General features: G+C 40.1%; 1 long non-coding RNA gene across 1 annotated transcript in view; it reads left to right on the plus strand.

Moving 5' to 3' along the window:
• LOC112531582 overlaps positions 1-24,040 on the plus strand; it is a 107,757-nt gene extending 83,717 nt beyond the window's left edge. The window contains exon 7 of the long non-coding RNA XR_003073460.2: positions 23,328-24,040. This is a non-coding gene — a long non-coding RNA (uncharacterized LOC112531582). The remainder of the gene's footprint in view (positions 1-23,327) is intronic.
• Positions 24,041-27,700: the final 3,660 nt, after the last annotated feature.

Raw genomic sequence — 27,700 nt, forward strand, 5'->3', positions numbered from 1 at the left:
CAGAAACAAGTGAGTGAGAAATAACACAGGTTTATTACTTCATAGCCACAGAGTGTGGTTCAGGAAAATAGCTCACATTTTGATAGCATCACCTTACATTTTCAGTTCAGTGATGAGTATTCAGTCTTCTCTGTGACTGTGCATCACAAAACTAGGAGGTGCTTGAAAATGTCAAACACAAAATAAGAGGTGCCTGAAAATGTAAAAATGGCTTCTCACGGGCAAAGAAGTCCAGAGCAAACCAGTGCCTTTTCTGGAAATAACTGTAAATGGAGATAAACATCTCTCTGTTTTCATGTTTATTTATTTACTTATTTTTAATTTTATGAGTTTCCTTACCTGCAAAAAATGACTGTCAATTATGGTTGCACTGTCATCTCAGAAAAATGGAGGAGTCACCATCCTAAGATCTTAATGAAATAAGCTGTAGATTTGTAATACCACAGTAGAGTTCCATTCATTCTGCGCTTTATGACACCACCAAATCTCAGTAGCCTTACTCATGCAATACAGTGCCCCAAAAGGCCTCTGATCCAGTGGTATGATAATATTAGAGTCTTGTCTCCCCCATTTTCTTTTAAATTTTGCCATGAAATGTGAAGCCAATTAAGAAACTGAAAAATAAACTGAAGTGATTGAGAAGGTCACAGATTGAAATTCAGGGTTCAATCTGAAATGTGACAGGCTCCAATCAGTTATGACTACTTCTGGGGTGTTTGTCCAAAGGGACATATGAAATGTGTGCCTGGAAGGCTGCATGGGACAGCACTGCAAATCCACAGGTGTTCAATAATGCACAGCACAGAGCTGGACCTTGAATCTTCAGCCACATTTGACAAAGAGTGAATTGAACTTCAAGTTATATTCTTGCCTCAGAAATTTCTTCCTTGTTTTCATTAGTGCAGAGTCAGTCTCTATAGTAACTAAACAAATCGTCCCTCTCTTCTCAGTATAATAGCTTCCTTTTTATTTCCATAGTGAGGAATTATTGAGAATCCAGACCTGTTGAAGCATTAGCAAGTGACCAGTGCTTTAAATATATTCAATTTTAAAATACAAGATGCTGTTGAAGAAGTTTAAGAATGATTCAAGATAGTAACATTTCTACCAAATTCAGTTGTTAAACACCAAATTTGAAAAAGATCTTGGGCTTTCGCTGTAAATTGAAAACATTTGTTGAAATTATTTGAAAAAAAAAATCAGTTAAAATTTTAATTGAATTTCATAGTAACCACTGTACTTTTCCTGTGTTGAGTATCACAGGGGCCTAGGAACAGTAATAAAAAACACCAAGTAGGCTATGATTGCACCAACATCAATGAATGAGGGCAGGAGAGAACTGGCATGGGGATGCAGAGCTGTTAGCTCTCTCCATGGTTGTTTTGGACCACATCTGCCAGCTCTCCCAAAAAGAAAGCCTAGATTATTTTTCTGGAGCTGGTTTATTGAGGGATTGTTTAATGTGCTAAGGATGATGCCTCTCACAACATGAATGAAACCTAACTGTCAATAAACACTGCCCTAGAAGGTCTTGTGGCCTCAGAACCACTCTCAAATCAGCCACTCAGACCATCTCATACAGTCTTGTCATGTCATAAATGTACCATGCTGAAGGGCTGTGAAACATTCTTCTTGTATTCAACCATTACAGCTTCACCAAGGACAGATTGTGCCTGACCTATCTGGTGGCCTTTGACAATGGAGTGAAAACATCAGCGGACAAAGGAAGGACAATGCTGTCTAGGCAGTGCTGTCTACCTGAACTTCTGCAAGGCCTTTGTCATGATCCCCCACCACATCCTGGAGACATATGGATTTGATGGCCTGAGTATTCGGTGGATAATGAATTGGTTGGATCATCACAGCCAGAGAGTTGTAGTCAATTGTTCTATGTCCAGATAAAGGCTGGTGATGAATGGTGTCTCCCAGGGTTCTCTCTTGGGACTGGTGCTCTTTAATATCTTTATCAATGACATAGTGGCATCTAGAGCACCCTCAGCAAATCTGCTGATGATACCAAGCTGTGTGGTGCAGTTGATACAATCAAAGGAAGGAGTTCCATCCAGAGTGACTTAGACAGGCTTGAAAAATGGGGCCATGACAACCTAATGAGATTCAACAAGGTCAAGTGCAAGGCGTTGTGCTTGAGCTGGGGCAATCCCAGATACATCTACAAACTGAGAGAACTCACTGAGGGCAGCCCTGCCAAGAAGGACTTGGGGGTTCTGGCAGATGAAAGCATTATCTGAGCCAGCAGTGTGTGGTTGCAGCCCAATGATATCCTGGGCTGCATCCAAAGAAGGGTGCCCAGTAGGGTGAAGGAGGTGATTGTCCCCCTCTACTATGCACTCATAAGGACCCACCTGGATACTACATCCAGGACTGGGTCCCCCAGCACAAGAAAGACGTGGAACAGTTGGAATGGTTCCAGAGGATGGCCACAAAGTTGATCAGAGTGCTGGAGCACCTCTCCTATATAGAAAGGCTGAGATCTGTGCTTGTTCATCTTGGAGAAGAGGAGGACCTCATAGTGACCTTCCAGCACTTAAAGGGAGAAAGACTGTTTACATGGTCTGATAGTGATAGGAAAAGGGGAATTCATTTAAACTAAAATATGGGAGATTTAGATTATATATTAGAAGGAAATTTTTTACTCAGAAGGTGGTGAGGCACTGTAACAGATTGCGCATAGAAGCTGTGGATGCCCCATCACTGAAGGTGCCCAAGGCTGGGCTAGATGGGGCACTGGACAGCCTGATCTGGTGGATGGTGACCCAGCCCACAGCAGGGGTTTAGAACTAGATAATCTTTGTAGTTCCTTACAACCTCAGCCATTCTATGATTGTATGGGTATATGATTATATAATTCTTTGATTCTACTACATCTGAACCAAAAAATAAAAACAGAAGTAAAAAAATAAATTTCTGTTTAAGCCTCAGGAGACTGTCATTTGTGGACCTGACTGTACCTATCTCTTTGCAACCATGAGTGAGGTACCAGTCCAGAAGAAGAGTGAGTTTGGCAATGGAAGCATGTTCAGAGACAAGACCTAGACAGATGCAAACATTTTGTTGTCGGTCTTTAACATAGACTAAAGGCTCACATGTATGATCTGCAATGGGGCAAAAGAGGAGGTTCCATCATCCCTCAACAGCAAGGTCAGATCTTACCATCTAGCCCACAACCATATGTGCGTCATCCCTCAAATGAGTAGCTGTTCTTTAGTCTGTGCTGCAAATGTTTGAGATGCTGCCATACTTCTCCACAGCTGTACTTTGTCCTTCAGTGCTGCCCAACATCACCTCCATGAGTAAATGGATTATTCAAACCAATCTCCCTAGATGAAGACTTTGAGGATGAGGATCATAGTGCTGTAGAGCCTCTCCTTATGTAAGTGATAGAACTAGGTACATGTTCTGGAGTTGCTGAACTACAACCTCTTAAATTCCTGCCTATTCTTGGAGGGTCGCATGGCCTAAACCACACAGAATTACAGAATTGTAGGGTTTGGAAAGGATTGTCTAGTCTAACCCCCTGCTAAAGCAGGTTTCCTACAGTAGGTAGCACAGGAAAGTATCCAAGTGGGTTTTGAAAATCTTCAGAGAAGGGAACTCCACAATCTCTCTGGGCAGCCTGCCCCAGTGCTCTATCACCTTCACAGTAAATAAGTTTTTCCTCATGTTTATATGGAACTTCCTGTGTTCCAGTTTGTGCCCATTGTCCTTTGTCCTGTCGCTCAGTACCACTGAAAAGAGCCTTGCCCCATCCCACTCTTTAGATATTTATAAGCACTGATAAGATCCCCTCTCAGACTCCTCTTCCCAGACTGAACAACCCCAAGTCTCTCAGCCTTTCCCCATAGGGGAGATGCTCAAGGCTCCTTATCATCTTTGTGGTTCTCCTCTGGACTTTCTCCAGTAGTTCCCTGCCTTTCTTGAACAGGGCAGCCCAGAAATGAATCTTGTTCACTTCAACACCTGCATAGTGAAATGAAAGGTGTTCAAGCCATTGATAGTAGTTCTGTGGGTAGTTGTTTGGTGTAAGTAAAAACCATGAGGTTTCAAAAGATTCCTGAGCAAATCTACAGTCAGTGCTTTCAGAATGCCTTTTATTATTCTGTTCTTGTGTATTTCTCTGATTTTTTTCTCTTTAACTAAAATCAAACTGTGTTTTTTACATTTCATATTTGATTACTTACAACTCACCCATCTTCTTTGCACTTTTGGCATTGTCTCATATCATGAACTAAATCAAAGAATGTATTTTTCAAGTCATCACTGTATAATGGCTTGTGTCAAAGTACCTGACTATAACTGCTCTCTTTACTTGCCAATCTGTCACTATTACGTTATTGTGATGCTGCTAATAAAACAATAAATATCTCACAAGTTAAGAGCACTGATCACTCTCTATACAAACATTACAGATATTTTATTTTTTTTATTTTTTATTTTTCCAATCTACTGTTTTACTATATTCACATGGCACTCCTGAACCTGGAGACGAATGCCTCCTTTCCCACCACTTTTTACTGCATTGGAAATCTTGATGTTTTACAAGAATACAGATGAACACAAAACCAAATGTATGAATTCCAGTGAACCACTCACTACATATTTTCTGTTAGTTATAGTTCTCAAGTGTGAGGATGTAGCAAATTTCATGCTGAATAATATTTTAACCTGGCTTTATAGTTGAAGTTCTGTGCATCTTTTTTTCCCCACAGTGTTGCCTGAAGTACATTGTGAAGTTTCATCTCTGTAACAAATTTATTTCTACCAGCTCCTTCATCATCATAACATTGTATTTCCTGAAATTGTTTTATTTTGCTACTCTTCTACATAATATAATACTACAAATACTGAAAGGTGAAGGGTACATTTTTTTTTGCTATGTGACTTTTTGCTATGTGACCACTATAACAATGCCAAAAGTTGAAGTTCCATTTTAGCAGTATTTTGTGGTTCTTTACCTTGTAGTAAACAAAAACATCACAATTATTTTTTTTCTCTGAGATCATCTTGGCTTTGAAAATAAAAGTGTAATTGCAACAATTGTTTTCTTCAATAATTATCACAGTTAGAAGCAAGGAGAGGTGTGAGACATCATTTTCCAGGCTTTTCTTCTGCTTAAATCTTAAAACCTATGAAATAGAGGGTTTTTTTTCTTTGCTGGGTTATCTCACCTGCAGTTTCACTAATTTGCAGCTGGCTGGAGTCAGTGTGTGTCCTCCAGCACCATCTGCAGTTAAAACACAGATATCATGAGATGTTATCACCAGGAATAAGCACCAGAGGCCAAAGTTATTGTCAGGATTATGATATAATCTGCAAAGTTGACATTAACGCTCTAATCACTCCTCAAAGCAATGAAAGTGTAATTATTGTTGTTCACTCTCCTTCTCCCATGAAATTAAAAGAGCAGCGTGACATAAGAAACAACTTTCCCTACGCCAACTCTGTAAATACAACCTTTAATTATTAAAACGCCAAGAGAGGTCTGTCCAGATTCATCTTTAAACATAAAGGCTGGCTCTCCTCTGAACAACTTATGTGAAATGAAGTGGGAAAAGCATCCAGCAGGGAGCTGATTGTGGGTCCTTGATCTCCGCCATACAGCTCCCAGGGTATGCTGAAAAGTCATAAGGGCTCCCTTAAATGTTAAACTCTGGCTGGCAGCCCAGCATGCTGCTACAGTGCAGTGCTGGCTCTGCCCTGTAGCTTCCTACCCACCTCCCCTCACACCAGCCATCTGAAATGCAACTGAACAGCCAATGGAGCTAAATGGTGTCCATGAAAGACAACCTCTTATCTACATCCTTAAATTTGCCCCAGTAGAGATGCTGCTGCGTTCAGGGAAGTCTTCAGACAGGGTCTGCTGCTGCTTCAGAAAATCTGGACCTAATGTCTCATAAGGTTATTTGGGGTCTGCCAGAGCTTCACAGCAGCCTTTTCTCTCCTTGGAGGAGTAAGAGAAGAATGGAAATAAAACTGTTAGCTGTGGTCTGTGTTCGTAAGGCAAGGCTCACAGTAGGAAACACCTTCAATTTTCTATGTTTATTCGAATACCTGGCCCTCAAAAAGAAGGGTCGCCTCCTGAATCTGTGCTGAGGAGCCTTTCAAGCACAGTGCTGCCATATGCTGAGGTCTGATTTGCCCTTCTCACCTATGTGCCAGCTTAGAGACTCTTCTGCATACATTTCCTTTCTGCTGCTTTTGATTTTTTAAGAAAGTAGGTCTTTTTTTATCCAACTTTCTCAGAAAAGCAGGATGCTGTTAGCAGAAAAAAGTATTTCAAACTGAGTTTTCCAGTTTAAGTCAGTGCAAAACAAATAGTGACAATGATAAGATTGAGAATTTAAATGTGCACACATGCATATTGATGCATTTGTAAGGGAAGGCAGAGTTGTGATACAGGAGGATGGTGTGATCTATCTGCCTTGCCCTCTGATTAATTGCCTCCATGTCAGGGAATTGGCCCATCCATATGTACCTGCCAGTTGAATTCTTTCTGTCATCACTTAGCCACTGTTCACCAGAGTGTCAAAAACTGTTTAGCCGTCACACGTGCTTGCACAAGCCTAATTGGGAGAGGACCAATAAATCCGTCTGATTTTATTAATAATGCTGGTAACAGACTCTGATTGGGAGCAGGGGAGGAAAAAAATCTTATTCTAAGTACTTATAACCAGCAGTTTATATGTACATGGACTATAAATATTCATGTTTTAGAGCACAAACAAAGCTGTGACTAATGAAGCTTTGGAAGAACCTTCTATTACCAACACTTTATTTCATAATTCGTCAGTATACAATTTCTTGCCTTCTCCTCCTCCTATCTGTGGATCCCAGAAGAATGGAAACTCGATGCAACTGGGACCTGTTGGAATTACACCATGTACCTGATTTCTGCCAAGTGGGGGCTCTTACAAAAAGATTTGTTGATATCACAAAAAATAAAAACACATGGGTCGAAGAAGGCAATACAGTTTCTTCATCACTGTATTTCAAATATTAAAAACTAAGCCAGTGGCAATCAGCAAATTCCCAGTGTACACTACAGTATTGGTGCTTATTTATTTTCTTTACACTCGCGTAACTAAATAGAACAGGATTGTATGGTGCTGTGAGCATTGTCTCACCATCAAGTTAGTCAAAAGAAGATAGAAAATATAAAAGAAGATAGTGGTAATGGATCACATTTGAGGTCTAAGAGGTTTGTTTTTCTATCTAATAGCAGCTAGTAATGGAAAACTTAAAAAGAACGTAAAAACAGTCAAAGCATATAGCTGCATACACACCCCAAATAAGAGTTCTTCCTTTTGTGCTGAATATCACAATAATAAAATCCAATGCCATTTTCATTCACTGCCTCCTAAATTGCATCCATAGTGAGCCACCCATTTTCCTTCTTCACTCCACTCAGGATTCAGTAAACCCCTTGCAGCGTCCCTTCTCTCTCAGATGCCTCTTTCCCAGACCCAGGAGTCCCAATTTCCCCATTCATTCTTCAAACAGAGGCTGCTCCCACATCTAGGGAGTTTCATTGTCCTTCCAACCTTTTCCCATTTTGCTATTCCCCTTTCCACATGGGAGAAGATGAGGATTGCAAGGAGTGTTTAAGGAGCTGGGATATCCCAGCTGTATGCAGAGGCACTGAGATGTCTCAGTTTTGTTCTCCTACCTTTTCCAAGTAGTTACTAACATCCTGTTTAGCTTTTGGCCACTGGTAAGGTATAAGCTGACACTTCCATAGGCCTCTCATGCCTCAAAGACTCTTTTGCAGGGCATTAGTCTATGCTTCAGAGCATCACTGTAAGTGTAAGGACTGTTTTTTCCACCTGTATGCATATCTTTCTGTTTGTCTACAGTGACTTTGAGCTGATCTCTCTTTCCTAAGTCAATCAGCATCAGTAAATCTTTTTTAAGCTCTTCCCCACAGGTCTGATGCAGTGTTTTCAGGTTGTTTCAGACTAAAACGGGGAAGAATTAGATTGTATATTAGAAATATTTTGAATGGGCAGAATGAACAAAAGCAACTAAAAGAAACATATACTAGAAAGTGAAGGACTGGCATACTTGTTTTAGCAAACCTTTGGTTTAAAGACAGTATCTATAAGACAGTATAAACATGGCCAACATAGATTAATACAAATAATCTGTAGGGCTCAACCAAAGTTGACATTATAACTCAGATCATACAGGTTATCATATCTCCTTTGAAAAAGGATTATAGCTGTCAGCTCTGTCAGGAGTATGACTCAGAGATGTTGCAGATGAAAGCAAATATCAGATAGGCATGGACTAAACTGGGAATCACTTTGGTACTGGAAAATTCTGTTCCAACTTTCTTGGTTGATTTTTATACTGCTCAAAGGGTGCAGGGGGTAACACAATCTGGTTTCATTGTTCGAAATACTGTAAGTGGATGGAATGCCTGTATCTGTCTTCCATCTTAGGCTTTCAAGTTCATTTAAAGTCAAAACATTGCAAGTATCAGAGAGAAAAAGCCAAAGCCTGTTGAATTAATCCGAATGCTGAGTTTCTATGTAATTGGTAGTTATATCCCATCTCCTAATTTATTAACCCTTAAATCTTGAAAAAGAAGTGGACAGAAGAACATTAACCCATCTGTAATAGTGTTTTACAGTGTAATAATTTTTTTTCCCCCATTTTTAGTGCTGACAGTGGACTGCACTCTGTGTTCCACCTGTAAAGCTGTGTCTACACAAAGTAGTTCCCTTTAGAACTGGATTTGTTTCCACATTTCTTCATTTTTAGAGGGAAATCAAGATGGCAATTTGTAGCATTAAGTGACCACCACATATCTAGTGCTGGATGTTTACTTCAAGGGAAAGCCTTTCTACAGAAGTTTCTCTTTCCCTGTCCCTGTAGTAATAGAAAATTAGAAAGAAAACAATTAAGAAAGTCAGTTTATATTTTTTGGCCTAATTTTTAAAAGGTATTCAACACTTTTTTTGCTGATAATATCCTGACTGACAAACTAACAAAGAATGGACAAAAAAGCATACATTTCAGTTGACTGAAAATTGGCTACTGACAGGTGAACTGATTTATGATCAGCAGCATGAGGTCCAGGTGAAAGCCAGATTGCCCCGGGGGTTGCTGATCTGTCCAACTCTATTTAACATCTTCATTAATCATAGATGCATAGAATCATAGAATTTTTTCTGTAGAAGAGAGGTTTAATATCACAGAATCACAGGAGATCACCTAATTCCAAATCCCCTGGTTAGGGACAAAGCCCCATTCACCTTAGCCTTGAACACTTCCAGAGATGGGGCACCCCCACCTCTGTGGACAACCAGTTCCAGTGTTTACCATTTTCATAGTAAATAATTTCTCCCTAATACCTAAAGTAAATCTCTTCTAACTTAAAATTGTTCAAAACCATTTCCCCCTGTTCTATCAGTGCACACCTTCGTAGAGAATCTCTATCTTTCTTGTAAGCCCATTTTAAGTATCAGAAGATTGCAACAAGGCCACTCCAGAGTCTTCTTTTATCTTCTTCAGGCTAAATAACTCCAACTCTCTCAATCTGTCATCATAGGAGTGATATTTCAGCTCTCTGATCATACTTTTGTCTTGCCCCAGGGCCCGCTGTAATAGGCTCATAATGACCTGAATGATGGGACAGAGTGCACCCTAAGCAAGTCTGCACAATACAAAACTGGGAGGAGAGGCTGATCCATCACATGGCTGGGCTGTCATTCAGAAGGACCTCAACAGACTAGAGAAATAGACTGGAAGGAAATCCATACTGCTTAATAAAGAGAAATTCCAAGTCCTGCATACAGAAAATAGAAACGCCATGCACCAGCTAGGGTCTGACTTTCTGGAAACGAACTTGGATAAGAAGTCCCTGGGAGTACTAGGGAACCACAAGGTGGATGTGAACTAGTAATATACTTTTGCAACAAAGAAGACCAACAGTTTCCTGGTCTGCATTGGGATTTCAAGGGAAGTGATTCTTCCCTTTTACTGAGCTCTGATGCAACACATCTACAGTGCTGGGTCTGGGCTCCCAAGTATAAAAACCACGGACTTCCTAGGGCTAGTCCAATAGAGGACCATGAAGATTGACAATGGACTTGGACATCTGACATATGTAGAAAGGCTGGAATAGCTGAGACTGTTCAGGCACAAGGAATCTTACAGTTATATAAAGTATAGATATATGAATGTATAAATACTTGAAAGTGAAGGTGGGAAAGGTAAAGAAGACAAAGCCAGGCTCTTTTCAATAGTGTCTACTGAAGGACAAGAGGCAATGGGCAGAAGGTAAAACACATATAATTTTATCTAATTGTAAGAAAGAACTTTTTCACTGTTCGAGTGGTTTAACATTGGAACAGGCTGCCCACAGAGTTTGTGGATTCTCCATTTTTTGATATCTTCAGAACCTGACTGAATACAGCCCTGAGCAATATGTTCTGGCTGGCTGTTCTTCAAGCAGTGGGAGTTGCTCATCTTCAGAAGTGTTTTCCAACAACAACTATTCTGTGATTCTGTGAATCCTTAATCGATCATTGCAGAACAGTTTTATTTTTCTTGTGTCTTGATAATCCCCAACTTGCAAGGACAGTTAAGAGATATATATTCAGAAAAGCTATTTGCTTCCAGGAATTCTTTCTTAGCAACTACTTGATCTGAAAATTATCACACATTTTTGTGAGTTCTGGGATGCTTTTAATGTCATTGTCACAGAAGGGAGCACAAGCTTAGTGAACAGAGTTAGGTACAGAGCAGGGAAGATGTCTATTTAAAGGCTGGAAACTATGGATTTTTTTCCTACAACTTTTGGGATATCTGTCACAAAACATAACTTGGAATAGCCAAATAATGTGTTCCAAAATATGTGCGTTGGTAATCTTACTTAAAATACTGGGACAGTTCAAGCATTTTAGAAGACAAAATAGGATGAAAGTAGCACTTTTAAAATGCATACTCATGCTTCTCCCTCCTTAACTTCTGCATGCTCCAAAAAGCCTCCAATATTTTTCTGGGCTAGAGATACATGAGGGAGTCAGTAGATGCAACAATCCTAAATATATTCTAGAATTGCACGTATTATGTTGTTCCCCTTTACTTACATGTACATTTTCCACAAATAGTTTTTTAACTCTGGCTTCAAGCACAGACTTCAGAAGTTGTTCAGTCTAATTTGTTATTCTGAACTGATAGAAACTCATTGGATTTGGTTTCACCTTCTGGTTTTCAATTTGTTTTTCAATTCTTTTTGTACTGCTGGAATTTTGAGTTGAAACAAAACAGAATACTTGGGTGAGATTACCCCAAAGTCACTTTTACTTACTTTAAATACAAAATTACTGAATTGTACAGACTTGGAAAAAATCCATGAACCCATGCAGTTTCACTTCTTAGCAAGGTCTGAATGTTGAAACGAAATCTGAAAATAGATGAAGTGATGGGGAGCCTGAATTGAATCAGTGCTGAAGATAAACACAGTTATAGACATTGCATCAAGATATTTTTTTGCCAGTAAAGCCTCACCACTTTTCTAATCACACTGACCAAAGCAGATGAAGTAATGTCAATGCTTTTTATTGGGTAAAACTGAAACAATGACTTCACCAAAAATACATGTTTGCTTCACACCTACAAAGCTGTTAGTGGAAGTTAGTATTCCTCTAACTCTACCAAATCCTAATTTCCTTACATTTAGAAAATCATAAAATCATGGAATCACCAAGGTTGGAAAAGACATCGAAGATCATCCAGTCCAACCATCCACCTACCACCAATATTTCCTACTAAATCATGTCCCTCAGTACAACATCTGAACATTTCTTGAACACCTCCAGGGACACTGACACCACCACCTCCCTGGGAAGCCTGTTGCAGTGTTTGACCACTCTCCTGGAGAAGTATTTCTTAATGTCCAACCTGAATCTCTCCCTGGTGCAACTTGAGACCATTCGCTCTTGTCCTATTGCTAGTTACATGGAGAGGAGTTCTACACCCACCTCACCGCAATCTCCCTTCAGGCAGTTGTAGAAAGCAATAAGGCCACCCCTGAGCCTCCTCTTCTCCAGACTAAATGAGTCATATGAAAGCAACCTCTTCTGAGTACAGCTAGGTGAATGCAGACTGGAAAGCTAACATTTGTCATGTATTCAGCTGGTCTGTGCGCTTACCCTAAAACAAGCTATCCAAAACACAGGGAAAAAAAGTGCATCTGTTGCTTAGTCCATTTCAGATACACTTATGGGTGCTGAATAAGCAGATATTAATAGCTATGAAATTCACAGATGTCTCCTCCAAACCTTCAAGTAAAAGTTTTTTAATGTTGCTAATAACTTTAATTACATTTTGAAATCTCCAAAGTCAGCAATAGTTTTCTTCCATCGTGTTAACTATGAGCTTTTAAAATTCTGAACAAGAGAAGAAAGGGACCACTAAGCTCCATCCTACATGTTCAACCTATTCTGATGGCACAGCATCATCCATTGCACAATATTCAGACTGGGAATACAAAAAACAAAACAAAACAAAACAAAAAAGTAGACTCAACATCCTGAAAAGAAGCCCTTATCCATTAAAATAGATCTGTCTTAGATATATGTTATGTAATCCTAAACTGCAGAGTTTTGCAGTTGGACAAATAAGAGGTCTACATCAACATGTGCATTTTTTTTTCTTTTAAAAACTTGGCAGTTTATCTAGTTTTGTTGTTGTTGCTGTTTGTTTGTTTGTTTGTTTGTTTTAGGGTAAAGCAACCTGAAGTTCAGAGGAATGTTTTTTGTGTGGTGTTAATGTCTTTTCAATTGGAAACGGATTGGAAATAGGTTGGTGGTTGGACCAGATGATCTCAGTGATCTTTTTCAACCTTACTAATACTATGATTCTATGAAACATGGTTTCTCTCAAGAATAGTATCCTATGTGAAAGTAACAGCCATTCTGCCCTATATCTTCTCCATCGTTTTCTGTTTAACTAGTGCATACAAGTTCCCTTTCCAGCACCATACTGAACCTAGAGAAAAACTACTGGATTGAACAGTGAGACCTGGCCTTCCGGTTGGGGCAATAAGGAGTCAGATGGGGAGAAGAAAGTGTGGTGAATAGTAGCTCTGAACCTGAGCCTGCAAGCCTCATACCCCGAGAAATACTTGAAAAATCTGAAGCCCTACTGTGACATTTGCAACTGTGCTTCTGGCGGAATAACTTGCTCCATGTACCCTTGACTTGTCCGGTGGGCTGCTGGTGTAGCAGAACTTTATGGGGGAATGTTAATGCCCATGCAGCTTCACTCTTCTGAGTCTCTTTCTGCCTATGGGAGTGCTGTTTGCCTGCAAGCACTCCTTCCAAAGGAAAGCCACATTTCATTTGATTTTGCTAAAATCTGATGTAGAAAGAATGAAGGTAGCAAAGATAACAGAAAAGCAAAGGTGCTTGTTCCCTAACCTGAGGATCTGATGCAGGTTCCTGGTCACAGCAATCAAAAGTGCTATAGTTAAAAGTGATGAAAACAATGTAAGAAACAGCAAGGAACAGTCTGGCTTACAGAAATGCTGAGCTCAGCAGGCCTTGTTGTGGAGATAAATGCAAAAGTTGACCAGGAGATTAGTGAAAGGGTTGAAAAGGTCTTTGAAGATTCTCATTGGATTAGGTCTTACAACTGCATTATATTACTTTAAAAGCTTTAAATTGAAGAATGCCATTTGCAATTCACTGTTGCCACTTGGGAGTAATATTTCAGTGGAAGTTTTGTTTTACATTGTGATAAGGCATTAAGTGAGCGATCAGACAAAGAAATGATTGCATTGTCTGGGTGGTTCCGTACTACATAACTCCTGTTAAATATCTGTCTGTAAATAATTAGGCCAACACAAGCAAAACTGTAATAAATTTTACTTGCAAAGTCGAAGAATATGCCGCAGTTGAAGCTTAATTTTCACAGCTGAAGGGTACAGAGATATTGTGAATAGCGCTATGGTGCTCTCTGGTGGAAGCTGAGCTACGTCTGACTCACCAGGCAAATAGTAGTATCTATCCTCAGCACAAGGATGACAAAAACAAAAAGGTGAGTTGCCAGGAACGTTATACTCTGCAGAACCATTTTATATGCTGGACTTCAAATGCTGTGAGCCACAAAACACTTTCAAAGGATGAAGGAATTTATGGTTAGACCAGCACTTGTATCTGTGCACCTTATGGTCTAGAGGAGCAGAAGGGACTGGACGGGAGAGGAGGATGTCTTGTGGATGGTAAGTTTAAGGTTAGGACTACATGAGACAGAATTCTCAAAATGCATTCTTTCAGAGGCAGGACTGAGGTACTGGTTGTACATTACAGCACTTGTTAAGTGGTGCAGTACAAAATTAGAGACAGCAATATAAATATTCCTGGATTTGTAGCTTCTACGCTCATTTCTACTATTGGGCACATTAGTCAGCAATCTATCACCTGATCATAAAAAGGCCTTACAGTTGTTACTATTTTTAAAATATTCATAATTTTCATCAAAATTCAGAAAGATACTAGTTAAAAGTGATTTTTATGCTGACACATTAATTGGCAATCACACTTCTGAAAGACTGATTAAAAAGCACAATCTTGGCTTTGTCAGCAGGACATATTGCACAGAGACAAACACATGGGCTAAGCATGCAAATGTATAAATTTTATATCATATACATGAGTACGTATATAATTTCTTATTGGAATTTATTTTACAATACTTCACATTATTAGTGCCTACAGGCAGCAAAAGAGACAGATCAACGCCTCATTTCTGTTCAGCTCCAAAATAAAAAGAAAGGTCTTTCCAGTGCCAAGGAGCTTAAAAGCTAAGTAGAGAAGAGAAAAAAAGAGATAAGCATGAAGTAGTATTATCCCCTTTGACAGAGTTGAAATTCAGATATAAAGAGCCCAAGTCAGCAAAACACATAAGCACATGCTTAATTCTATTCAATTATTGAAGTTCTTTTTAAATGTATTCTACTGAGTAGATACAGCATTAAGTACATTCCTGTGGTCTTCACAGGCTGATGGTTCTTTGACTCATTTACGCTCAGAAGAATCTCCTGTGGCAAACAAAAAGAATTTGTCTGGGAGCAGCCCATTCTAGACCTAGTGTCCCAAACCCCTTATTTTGAAAGTTTTAATCAGGAAACCTATGCAGTTACTCTGGATTAAGGGAAATTACATATAAGAAGGCCATCTTACATTAAATATACACTGGGAGGGTGGCTGGTAAATGGCAGGGGAGGCATATAGGAGAGTGGGATATCACCAAACTGGAAGTGATCTCTACCCAAATGCCATAGTTCAGGTCAATATTTGCTGCACAGGTTAATGTTGGCTGAGCATTAACATGAAATAATTCTCACGGTGATATCTGCCAATATTTAACAGAGAGTTTCCACAGACATTTCTCCCTCAGCCTTTCATTAACTCTGTTTCAAGGATATGTGTCCCTGAACACAAGGGAGACAAGGTGATGGAAATTTTGGCATTTGGTCTTCACTTTCTTCAAACGAAGCCAGAAGACAAGTCAACACAAACCAGCAATGTTATTCTCTTGTTCCAGGGTATGCTGATAGCCCAAAGGTAGCTTGTCAGGGCAGCAAAGTTCACCTGTACTTAGAGAATATGAAAAAAAAAAATTCTTTGTGTGTCTGCAATTATTGGACTTAATATTTGTCTAATTTTTTTTATTATCACAAAAGCTAGTGAGTTCTAATGCAAAAACACTGGAGAAGTTGGAATTTTTGGTATCAAGGAAATCACTCCAAACTTACTTCTAATTCTGGGGCATTTTTCTAACTGGTCATCTCTGCTTTTGGCCAGGTTATGTCACTAGAAATGAGGATTAGGTACCATTTGTATGAAATCCAAGTCATCATGTGGATCCTTAATGTCCTTATTTGTGATCATACAAAGGAATTTAGGCATGGGATTTTTCAGTTTATGCTAATAAGAAAAATTGTTTCCAACTGCTTCACTACCTGTCTGTTACTCTTGGTAGGCATCAAACAACCCTCCACTAATAATGTGTGTTTTCCATACATCTTCCACATCTTTTCAAGGTCACTTTTTTCTGTCTATAAATTGAGGCACAGGTCTTGGTTTTGACAGTTCACCCACCACTGTTTTTCCTAATAACACAGGATTTTTTTCCTCCTAAATGAACTTTTCTTCCAGGCGGATACAAGGAATCACGTTGCAAAAACTATTCCTATACTGTGAATCAGGTCCAGCAAGATAAATAATCTAATTTTTTACTGATTTGATTTTGTAAATGAAGACGAAATTATTCAAGGAATGTCATCAAGAGAAAGGACTGTATGCAGTTCTGTAGGTAATGCACAGAAAAACTAGAAGCAACCAACTCTAGTCTAGCTCTTCTATGTGTTACCACATGGTGGCCATATAACCACAGCAATGTGGGCTGCAGCTGCAGTAACACTGACAACTTGCTAATTCCAGTACCTGTTCTCTATGCATCCAATGCAAAGAGATTTCACCTACACTACGGTCTTCTGCAAATAGTCAGCCCCTACAAATTTGCTACCATCTTATAAAAACTCACGCAATTGTAGAATCATAGAACCCTTATTGTTGGAAGGGATCTTTAAAGATCATATAGTCCCCCCATGCCATGAACGAGGAAACCTACAGCTTCATCAGGTTGCTCAGAGCCCCATCCATGACCTTAAATATCTCCAGAGAGGAGGCATCACCCACCACCTCTCTGGGCAATCTGTGTCACTGCCTCACAACCCTTATTGTGAAAAACTTTTTTTCTTCAATGTAATTCCACAAACTACAGAGTCTGATTTTTGGCTGGACATACAGCAGCCCTATATTGGATCTCATCATCATAAAAATATTAGCAGTACAAATATAAATTGATGAGAGTCTTAGAAAAAACTGGTAGATTTCATTTTTCAAGTTCTTCTGAAAGTAGGCGAGTTTACTGTAATGATGCGTGATATACTAACACATACATTTTGTTGTTAATAGTGATGATAACTTGCAGCATAAATATTATTAACATTTTAAGAATTCCTTCATTACATCAGTTTCAGTCTTAAAATTGGTGTGCCTTATAACAAATATTGTGTCTGACATATCAAAACTCTTCTACAGTTAAGCAGGATTTGTGTGGGCATACCTTCCTCATTCCCATGTTTTCTTGATTCGGTCACCAATACAACACCCAATGCCCGCTTCTCAGGTAAGGTTAGGTGGTGTTTGGGTACTCAGCACAGCCCACAAGAACGGGGCCCAGAGAGGCTGAAACACTTCACCTGGTCCCCTGGGATGCCTGAGCATGACTTTAATCAATTGTCAAAACACATGTCAAAATGAAGAGAGAATGGCATTTAACAGCCAAATACTCAGAAAATAGAGGGGATGTTCATCTGTCAGACTTTTAACTAGAGCTGATCAGAGATAGTTTTTATTTCCCCATAGACTAATTGGGAATTAAATTACTGGGAAAGAATCAAAATCTGAACTCTTTCCAGTGAACACAACAAACTGTGAATCAGAAATGCTACCGTGGGGCCTTGTAAGAGTTATGACAGTCATACCACATGTGTCTGTCCCTTGCTGTGAGTGGTACTTCCTGCTAAACTGCATCTTGGTGAGGAAGGAGGACTGACTCACCAATAGTTGCCTACTGCACAGTGAAAGAACTCCTTTGGCTGAGGAGCCTGTCCCATAAAATGATTGGAAATGTGAGGCAGCTGAATCACAGCTCCCATGAGACACTATGACAGCTTCCTCAAAACCAAATATTATGCCTTATGACCAAAACACAGAATCTTTTCAGTTTTAGTTCTTTTCCTCATGGGGTTTAAGTAAGTATTGAAATTTTCTGTGGAAAGCAAATACTTCTGACAAAATACTTCCTGTCTCAGTTTTTTTTTCTTTGAAAATAAATTGTCAGCAGTGGTTCTTTTAATGTACTCACAAAACCTGAGGAATTGTTTCAAGTAAAAAGGAGAAAAACCCCTAGCCTGCAACACCATATGTCATAAACAGCTTCAGTGGGAAGACCTTTCTAAAAGTCTGTCCAGCTTCATTTTAGCCTATGCAACATGATGGAGATGATACAGCTTTCATAGGGCTGCCTCATATTTCCACAGCAAGATCTTGCCAAGTCAATACCTACCCTGGACTAAACTGGGGGAATGGCATATAGATTTGGCAAACCATGTGTTCCCCATGGCGAAGACTCATCCCAAGTGATGTGACCTTTTTGCATGGTACTTTTACCCTGGTAATCACTGCCATTTTATGCTGCAATTCTTCCCAGCTGATTGCAACTTTTACAGGAAAGCACAAACTGACCATCAGCTTTGACATGGTACATTTTCCTTTCTGAAGAGGACAAGATCCAAATTAAGTTGAATCAAAACATAGGTTTGAGCCTAGGCTCCCATTCGAGCGAGCCTGGAGAACAACTGGTGGGGACACACTGGTAGGGGCACTGCAAATGTATTATACTGTATGGAAGGTCAAATCTAAAGCATCATATTTCAAAATCTGTTGGTAACTTTGAGGTGAACCAGATCATGCACAGAACAAATTCCCGTATGGACACAGATATTCAACCAAGGAGGGAGAAGTGCAGGCAGAATGTAGGCATGGTGTTGAGTGGCAACGTCACAAGGCTAAATTCATGGTGTCAGAGAACATCATCTTAAGGACAATCACCCCATGGCTTCCCACAGCTTTTCTCTGGGATGTCTGTGCTGGGGTGCAACATTACAGGATTTAGAGTAATGAGAAATTCAAGTTCTTTCTGAAATGACTTTATAACAACTAGACTTATCTCAGAAAAATGGAATCATGTCTTGAATATTCCTAGGAAAATGTTTTTATTAAGATGCATTTTAAGGAAAAACAAGTACTGTTTCAGGTTGCCCCTTTGAATCTTCTGTAAATCTTAAAAGTGTTTGTGATTATCATTCATCAGGGCCGTGGGCAGAAGAAGGCTTTTCTCCTGAGAGAGGGACAGACTATATATGCGTGTGTGGTCCAAGGGAAAGCAGCTTCAATCATGTGCTGAGAGTAGTTGTCATTCTACTGTGACTAAATTTACTATGCATACCAGCAAATTCTTTCTTCAGGGAGAAGTGGTGCATTTCAAGCCCTAATTTCTGTTTTGTCTGCAGACTTTCTATCCTAACTTGATACCAAGGGTCTGATCTTCACAAAGTATGGCCCACAGTCTGCATCTGCTTTTGCAGGCTTCAGTACCTACCAAGTACATATGCCTGAGAACCACTCAGAAATGACCCACACTGAGCTCTGCACACATGGCTCTGGAAAGTCCCTTCTTGCTTCCATGTGCATTAAAGATTTTGTACCCCCAAAGTTATCTTTTTGAGAGTCAGGAGCTGTTTGGTTCATTCAAAGATACAGTTTATCTTCATCTTGATGCCAAAAACAACTGACATGTTGAGGTAAAGCATGACGCTAACTTAAAACTTAAATTCAAGTCCACAACTCAGCTTTTTTACAGATTTAATTGGCAGCACCACAATATTTTCAGAGCTTTTCAGGTTTTGTCATTCTCTCTGTCCAAACCCAAGAGAGTTATGGCCAAATCCAAGCACAGAATAATGCCATTAGACCCTCAATGTCCTCATGAAATGGACAAACATGATGTGTTTGCTTCAGTTTGATTTACACTATCAGCATTTGGAAGCATAGTCATTGTTTAGCTGAACCTGCCAAATGTTTTCTGTTTAGTTACACAGTGCAACCACAAAGTCTTCAGTGAAAAGATTTCTTATTTATTCATTTATTTAAGTTTATGAGATATTATCAAACAACTGGAAAGCATTCCCAGGAAAAACAACAACAATGACAACAAACCGTCTCAAAGAAGCAGTATTTATAACTTAGCAATATTATTTGATATTTATATGGGCACACAAAAGAAGTATGGGAGAACACCAGTGCTTTTTAATTTTAGCCTCAGTAAGTATAGAAAACTGCAGAATAAGGGCACAAGGTGAAAGACAAGACTGGCTGGAAGCTGTGTATGCTTTTATGCTGCAGAGACATGAAGACTCTTCCTCCACCCTCCTCCTCTCCTCTCCTGCTGCCCTTCTCTCTGCCTCACAGTGAGCCCATCCTTGGCTCTGATGATTGTCTTTATTTAGCTCTGAGGAAAAGGTGTCTCATTGTCACAAGATATAACTAGAGAAAGTATTTCAGATTCTTTTGAACAAAGATTATACTTTCATAAACAAATATATAATCTGAAACTGAATTATCTTGAGTCATAAGCATAATCCTTTGGGGCATAAAGTGATCACCAACAGGCTTGACAAAGGAATGTCTTCAGGCAATGTATTATTACCAGTGATGAGTGATAAGTTATATTATTTTCCATACAGAAGTACTGACTTGCAGTCAAAATGGTTTTTTTAATTTATTGCAACGGCACGACAAAGAAGAAAAAACTGTAATGTCTTTCCAAGAGAGACAGTGAGCAGCCTCGTGTACAAAAAGCATTCAAGCAGCATGGATGAGGCACAGACACAGAGCTGGAGCTGCTTTTCAGACAGCAGATGGTTTTCATATTTAAAGGAACATTATAAAGAAACCATAAATTCTTCACTAAATAAAGCGAACCTGCTGACTGGAGAAATGAACTCTCTCCTTCCTAAACGATGTATCTCAAACTCTCTAGTTTGTACCTCCTGAAAATTTGGGAGGTATCTCACAGAATTATAGAATGGCTTGGGTTGGAAGGGACAGTAACGATCATTCAGTTCCAACCCCCCTGATGTGGGCAGGGCTGCCACCCACTAAAACAGCCATTAGATCAGGTACTAGAAAAAGCTGCCCAGAGCCCCATCCAACCTGGCCTTGAATGGCTCCAGGGATGGTGCATTCACAGCTTCTCTGGGCAACCTATTCCAGCGCCTCAGCACTGTCTGAGTGAAAAATTTTCCCCTAAAATCTAATCTAAATCTACCCTATTATAGTTTAAAACCATTCCCCCTTGTCCTACCACTATCAGACTGCGTAAAAAGTCATTCTTCTCCCTTTTTGTATGCTCCCATCAAGTACTGAAAGACACAATGAGGTCTCCCCAGAGCCTTCTCCTCCCCAGACTGAACAAGCCCAGCTCCCACAGCCTATCTTTGTAGGAGAAGTGCTCCATCCCTCTGATCATCTCCATTGCTGTGCTCTGGACCCTCTCCAACAGTTCCACATCCTTCCTGTACTGGGGGCCCCAGACTTGGAAGGAGTACTCCAGATGGGGCCTTGCAAGGGCAGAGTAAAGGGGAACAATCCCTCTCCCTGCTGCCACCTCTTCTTTGATGCTGCTCAGAATGCAGTTGGCCTTCTGGGCTGCAAGTGGACACCACTGTCTCATGTCAAGCTTTGATTTCCATATTTTATGTGACAGGAAAGGCAGCTTGACCCTCATAATTTATCATCACATATTTCTGTTTTACAGTTCTCCATGGTCTTGGCGTGAGCAGCTCCACTTCTGATTGCCATGACACTTGCTGTCAAACCAAGTGTCTCCTCAGGGGACCGAGAGTTGTTGGTCCCCCTTCCCTGAAGCCCCTCCCAGAAAGAGGAGACGGGACTCATGGCAGCTGCCAGAGGCTGTTTTGTACCCCACACTGCAGTTGGGTAGCAACAGAAAATCAGTATTTTCAAAGCAAAAAAAGGGAGCTGCAGCATGCTGTACCATGGATACCAGCCCAGAAGGGGAGAGTAGCTGTCAAACTGGTAGCTAGTCTTCAGTGGTGGGGGAAAACACTAGTGGAGGTGGTGGTGTTGAGTTGCCCTGCAGTCCCCAAAAGCTTTCCCCACTCCTCATGCTGACAGCAGTGGTAGGCTTGTTCCCCAGTGGTGAAAGGTCCAAAGTCCTCAGCTTGGCATAGCAGTGAGGGTCACAGCAGCTCTGAAGGTGCCCTGAGGTAGCACCATGTGTTGGTGAGCGATCAAAGCCAAGGGGGAAAAGTGGACCAGACTCACAAAGTGCAGTCTCTGGTGCTCAACTTTCCCCGTTTCCTTTCCTCCACATGAAATTTCCTGAAAAAGGGTGCATCATTCAAAGTGTTCTGAAATAGAGTACGCATCCCTTGCCATTATTTTAATTTTAAAATGTTCTGTAGAAGTAATTATTTCTAATGTTTCTTCTAGAAAAGAAAAAAAAAAAAAGGTGTGGTAAAATAACATTTTAAACTCTATTTTTTTTTTAATTTGAACTTTTAGAAAATTACTCACAGTCCTTTGAATTGCAGCTCAGAAAAAGATATTTCCTTTTATGACTTTCACTCCCTTCTTTATATAATATTTAACCCACGGAGCTGTAAAGGTTATACGAGCTGCATACTTTGGGAGGTTTATTCCTCATCCCACAGTTATGACACACAAATAAGTGACCGAGTAAGTAAGTAAAGCTAAGTAAATGAAGCTGGAGAAACACAAGGCAAAGTGAAGTATTGCTTATTCTTAATCCTGCCTCATTTGAGGCACTTCTTTGTGAGAATCCCGAAGTAGCTGAAGATCCCTTCAAAGCAAAGCTAGTTATAGAAAACTTATCCCCAGTGCTCATGTGATCAGGTAATGTACTCGATTCACACAAACAGGTAATCCACAGGGCTGCACTCAAGACAGTTAAGTGGCTTTAACATAAACTCCTATTGCAGAGGGCTGGAAAGCAGATAAAAGCTTCATTTGTCTCCTGAGCCCTCACTGAAAATCTGCCCATTATATAGTGCAGACCTGTATGAAGACTCCTGGTGCCTTTTTGATGTGGAGGATGGTGTGTTTTTGCTGCAAGGATGCCTGGCTTTTTCCCACCATAGGGCTGGACGCAAGCATCCGTGGGATGTGTGCACAGTCCAGACTCACTCACCTGTTCCTTGCGGCCTGATCAGGGCAGAGGCTTTGCTCTGCTCTTGCATCAGCTGGCCCAAAGGTATTGCCATGGGAGGCACTTTCCTTGGCTCAGAGAGAGAGCAACAAAGGTTTGCTTATGGCTCTTTTGCCGCTCATGAGAAATAGTTTTTATATGAGGATATTTATCATCCACTCATGTCATCATTGCTGGGTTTGTGGTGACAGTTGCGGTGTGGACAGCATACAGAATCTTTTATCTGTGAATGTTAACATTTCTTTGAAGACTAAGCATGAAATATATTACAACAAGTCTACTGATAGAAGGGCTGGAATGACTTCATAAGAGGAGAGGATCGCAGAAACAGACACATGAATGTTTGTGCCCTGTTTAGAAAACTAAGCTGCGTTCAAAAGCAGGAAACTAAACAAATTTTGCATTTGTTTCAGAGGGCTAAAACTGGGACCCAATCCACATCTCAGTGAAGTCAGCAGGAGTCCTTCCATTGACTTCAATGGGCGTTTAATCCAGCCTCTGTTTGGTCTCCAGTTTCTGGTTATTAAACTTCTTTCCTCCTTACTGATGATAAAGACAGGTTTCAGTGTGGTTGGCATGCAGCACACGTCAATCCCACCCTTAGCCATGAGCTTCTTAAGGGGATGCATCTACCAAAAGCACCTTTCCTGGGAGAAGGGACTGCTGTGGAACTTGACACTGTCAAACTCTTCTTCTCTGCTACTTCTCACAGCTTTTGTTATGCTTCTTATACTCTCATTGTTCAAGGAAAAATTGTTTCAAAGCTCTGATTTTTGCAAGTCTTCCTGATGTTAGCTCTTTTCTTTGAGTGCCAGCTGTCCTAGGATTTAGGTAACTAAACTATTTGATTGATAACAAATAACAGCCTCATACCCAGAGTTTTGGATGTGTCTTGTAAGTAGTGTGCCTCAAACCAGTTCGCAATTAATTAATAACCCACGTCATCTAACAAAGCCAAATCTAGCAACATCAGTATTTAAAATCTCATTCTGGTAGCTCACAGAAATCACTAAAAACCCAAGTTCTGGAAATCACTTTGCCTTAAAAAATGTTTTCCTTCCACTAATGTACTTGTTAAGTTTGAAGCTATTTGTGCTGCTGCTGATGCCATTAAAACATTGAAAATTTATTTCTGACTGAAGTTAATTCATTACTCTGCAATTCCGATGTTCTGGAAGCAAATGCCCGTGTGGGCTGTGTGCCACCCAGCTGTGCTGCACCAGTGCTGCAGCCTTCAAACCCTTCATAATCTTTTGTGTTGGCTGGTAGGGGCGGCCCACCCAGCACAGAAAGGCAGGCAAACGATTTTAACAGACAAGCATTGTGTTTACCGAGGTTGCCAGAGTTAAACTATCCAGAAAGATTTAGACAAATTTTTCCCTATGGTAAAATGTGTATGTTAGTTTAAAGATGAAGAGAAATGAAATGTGTTATTTATAGCCTGAAATATCCTTAATATTACACACGTGTATTTCACTTAATCTTTTTTTTTTTTTTCTTTTTTTTGATAAATGCCCACACTGCTAAACACCTAATGCACAACAGGATGTGGCTCCCACTTAAATTAGCAGATGCTATAGTATCTCATTGTTAACGATGGACCTGTTTGCCAATAGAAACAACTGATGGATCAGCATGTGTGAGCTACTGAACCTCAGCAAAAGCCCAAACTAATGAGAGAGAGAGAAAAATGCTTCAGGTCACAGTCAGCAGATGGGAACTGGCCAGATGTCTGTCTGGGGCAGGGAGAGGGCAGCATGTATTTAAATACATATCTATGTTTTTATATAGCAGCAGTCACTGGGAAGTTCAAGTGCTTGAACTAACTCAACGTATGGTTTTGAGGTTTACTTCTGCAGTTGGGGGATAAAAATAAATGAGCAGCGTACTTCTCTAAATCTGAAACTTTGGCTATCAGATGGCCCTGAGATGGCCGCTACGTGCTTGAGAAATAAACTCAAAATGTTATGAGCCTGGTGAAAGCCGTATAAGGTGATTTTGTCAACATTAAGATGCCATCTGTGAGCAGCTGAAAATAGAATTATGCTTTAATTTTCTTCTATGTATTTATTAAGGAAAGCATACTATAAAATGCAATGACTAAACAACATTATTTTAAAAACCATGACACATGTAAAAGCATGTGGAGAATATAAGCTGAAAAGATGAAATTGTGCCATTTCAAGTAAAGAGCTAGTTTATACTGCTACATATTAAAAGCTGAGCTAGCTAATTTCCTAAACATGCAGGCAATGAATGCATGATTGAAAACATTAGGATTCTTTTAATCCCAAGCTACTGCAAAAATACAGATATATTTCTGACTAAAATAAATAAGCTCTGCTTGTTTTTCACTAAGAAAATCTTCATTTCTTCCCACATTCGGCAACCTGGTCACACTGTCTGAGAGATTTATTCATCAGTTAAAAGATACGCAGGTGCTTAAGTGCCTGACTGGAGTGGGGCCTATAAGACAAAATTCATTACAAGTAGAAATGCAATTTGTTCATGGATTGAAGCAATTTGAGCATTTCATTTGACTCCCCTATAAATGGAATTTCCCTGTATGCATTTCATGGCAAGCATATTTTTCCACAGGGATCTGATCCCGACCTCACCAGAGTCTATGAGAATCTTTCCACTCTCTCTGGTGGGCTCTGGATCAGTCCCTGGCTGTGAACAGGGTACATATGCCGGCCAGCCCCAACCTGTGCCTCCATATAAGTCAGTGTGTACTCAACTGGTGGGTGCTTTGGGTCACACTGAGGGAGCCATAGTGCTCAGAAAGGAAGTTGCTATGAGGAAGGCACTTATCTTGAACTTGTTGATGTCAACGTTAAAGAGGACATTCAAGGATCTTCCAGTGCATCTGGAAAAAATTGGCTCAGGTACGTCAGAGTGGTGGTGAGAAAGAGCTGTTTGCAAGTAGGGGCAGTGTTGGAGGGCAATAGAAGTAGGAAAATGGGAGGCAGCTGGCAGATTGTGTTTTTGGTTTGGGCAAGAAAATTGGATGATACACTACACCTACACTGAAAGGAAGAAGATAGCTGGCAGACAAATGGCCATTTCCATGGCTTTTCTCCGTGCCCAGGCAACATCCTTGTTATTCAAGATCTTCAGCTAAGACAGCTGTAGGTCATGCTGTCTTTCAAAAAGTTTCAGGAAAAAAAAAGCATCTGTGAATTCCTCTTGTGTCTGTCACGGTGTGCATGCTTTGTATTGTGCACATAATTGTGTCTAAAACATACGACACTCACTCATTAAAATGTCAGAAAGAAAGGTAGAGGTTATTCAGGCACAAGAGAACTCCTGTTCGATGATTTGACTGAACAACAATAGAAATCTGCACCTGCACAAGTTTCTGCCAAAGCTGAACTCACACAACTGTTGATCTTGATTAAATTCATTAGGCTGGGAGAGATGGATTTCTATACATCTTATTGTGCATGTTTTATAGGTTATGCTCCTGGGTGGAATATAAGGCAGTTTTTGTTCAGGAGACAGTAGGAAAATCATGCTGAGACCCAGGCCTGCTTTAGAATTCAACACATTCAGCAAAACCTTTGGCCAGGACTTATTTTGGACTTCAGTAAAACTCTGTTATAGGAGTTTCCGTAAGTTTAAAGGAACTGTCTGAGAGTTTGTGTATATTATAAATCCCATTCTGTACAGATTTTGCCTGCAGTAGCAAAGCAGCAGCATTTTTCAACAATTCTGGCTTAAGTCATAATGCTTTATCCTGGAGCGATGAAATTAGAAAAATATTTTACAAAACCAGAACACAGGTCACATATTTGCAATATCTTTCTTTAGCATTAGCTCAATTTGAAAGAAGTTTTATGTCGCAGCTGCACAGCACACATTGACTGGTTGCATGCAAAATACGGAAAATAAATCACAGCTTTGTCCACACATTTGATAACATGAGGAAAGCCAACAGGCTTTCCCTGCTGATCTTTATTCCTCCCTTCTACCTCCTCTGTGGGGATATGTCTTTGTATGTTTATATACAGACACACAGAAACATACAGATCTAATTTCTGCCTTTTCACTTTCCTTTGATTTACTGTTGCGCAAACAAAAGGCTTGAGACCTGATTATAATCTCACTACAGTTAATCAGGCTGTTTATGTCAGCAATTAATCAATGCTGTGTGTAAAGACCCACAACCCGCCCTAAGGTACATAATTTACCCTTGCCTTTCACTTTGCATCGTCATTTGCATCAGTACAAAGGCAGCGCAAACAGATGCAGCTGTATTCTCTGTTCATTCTTCACTCATTTTGCACAGAGGTATACAGTAACTCAAATGAGTGAGAACATGAAACTTAAGACTAGTGTAGCATAAGGCATTTGGAGTTGTCTGATGTCAAATGGGACAGTGGCTTCACCCAAGTCCTGTTAAAACAGTCACCATCCCACAATACTGCCATGCCTGCTCCTGTCAGCAGAATGTCAAAAAGAACGAGAAAAGGTAACTCAGAAGCATAATCTCCCCTTTTAACTATTTGGGGTATGTCTGTATGCTGCCAAGAGTTAAGGGTCTATAGCAGCACAGCCACTAGGGAGATATGTCTTGTTGCAGTAATGCTGAGGTTCATCTGTGGAAAAGCAAAACAGTTCTCCAGGGCATCTTGGGGTTCTGGCACCCTAAAAGGATGGTTGCGGGGTTTTTGTTTGCTTGTTTGTTTGTTTGCTTTTTGCAGTATTTTAATAAACTGACAAGTATCTATTTTAATATAAATGTTTCCTGCTAATATTTTCTGATAGGCTCAGGAAGAAAACT

Source organism: Gallus gallus, chromosome 1 (assembly GCF_016699485.2).
Source record: "Gallus gallus isolate bGalGal1 chromosome 1, bGalGal1.mat.broiler.GRCg7b, whole genome shotgun sequence".
Classification (NCBI taxonomy): Eukaryota; Metazoa; Chordata; class Aves; order Galliformes; family Phasianidae; genus Gallus; species Gallus gallus.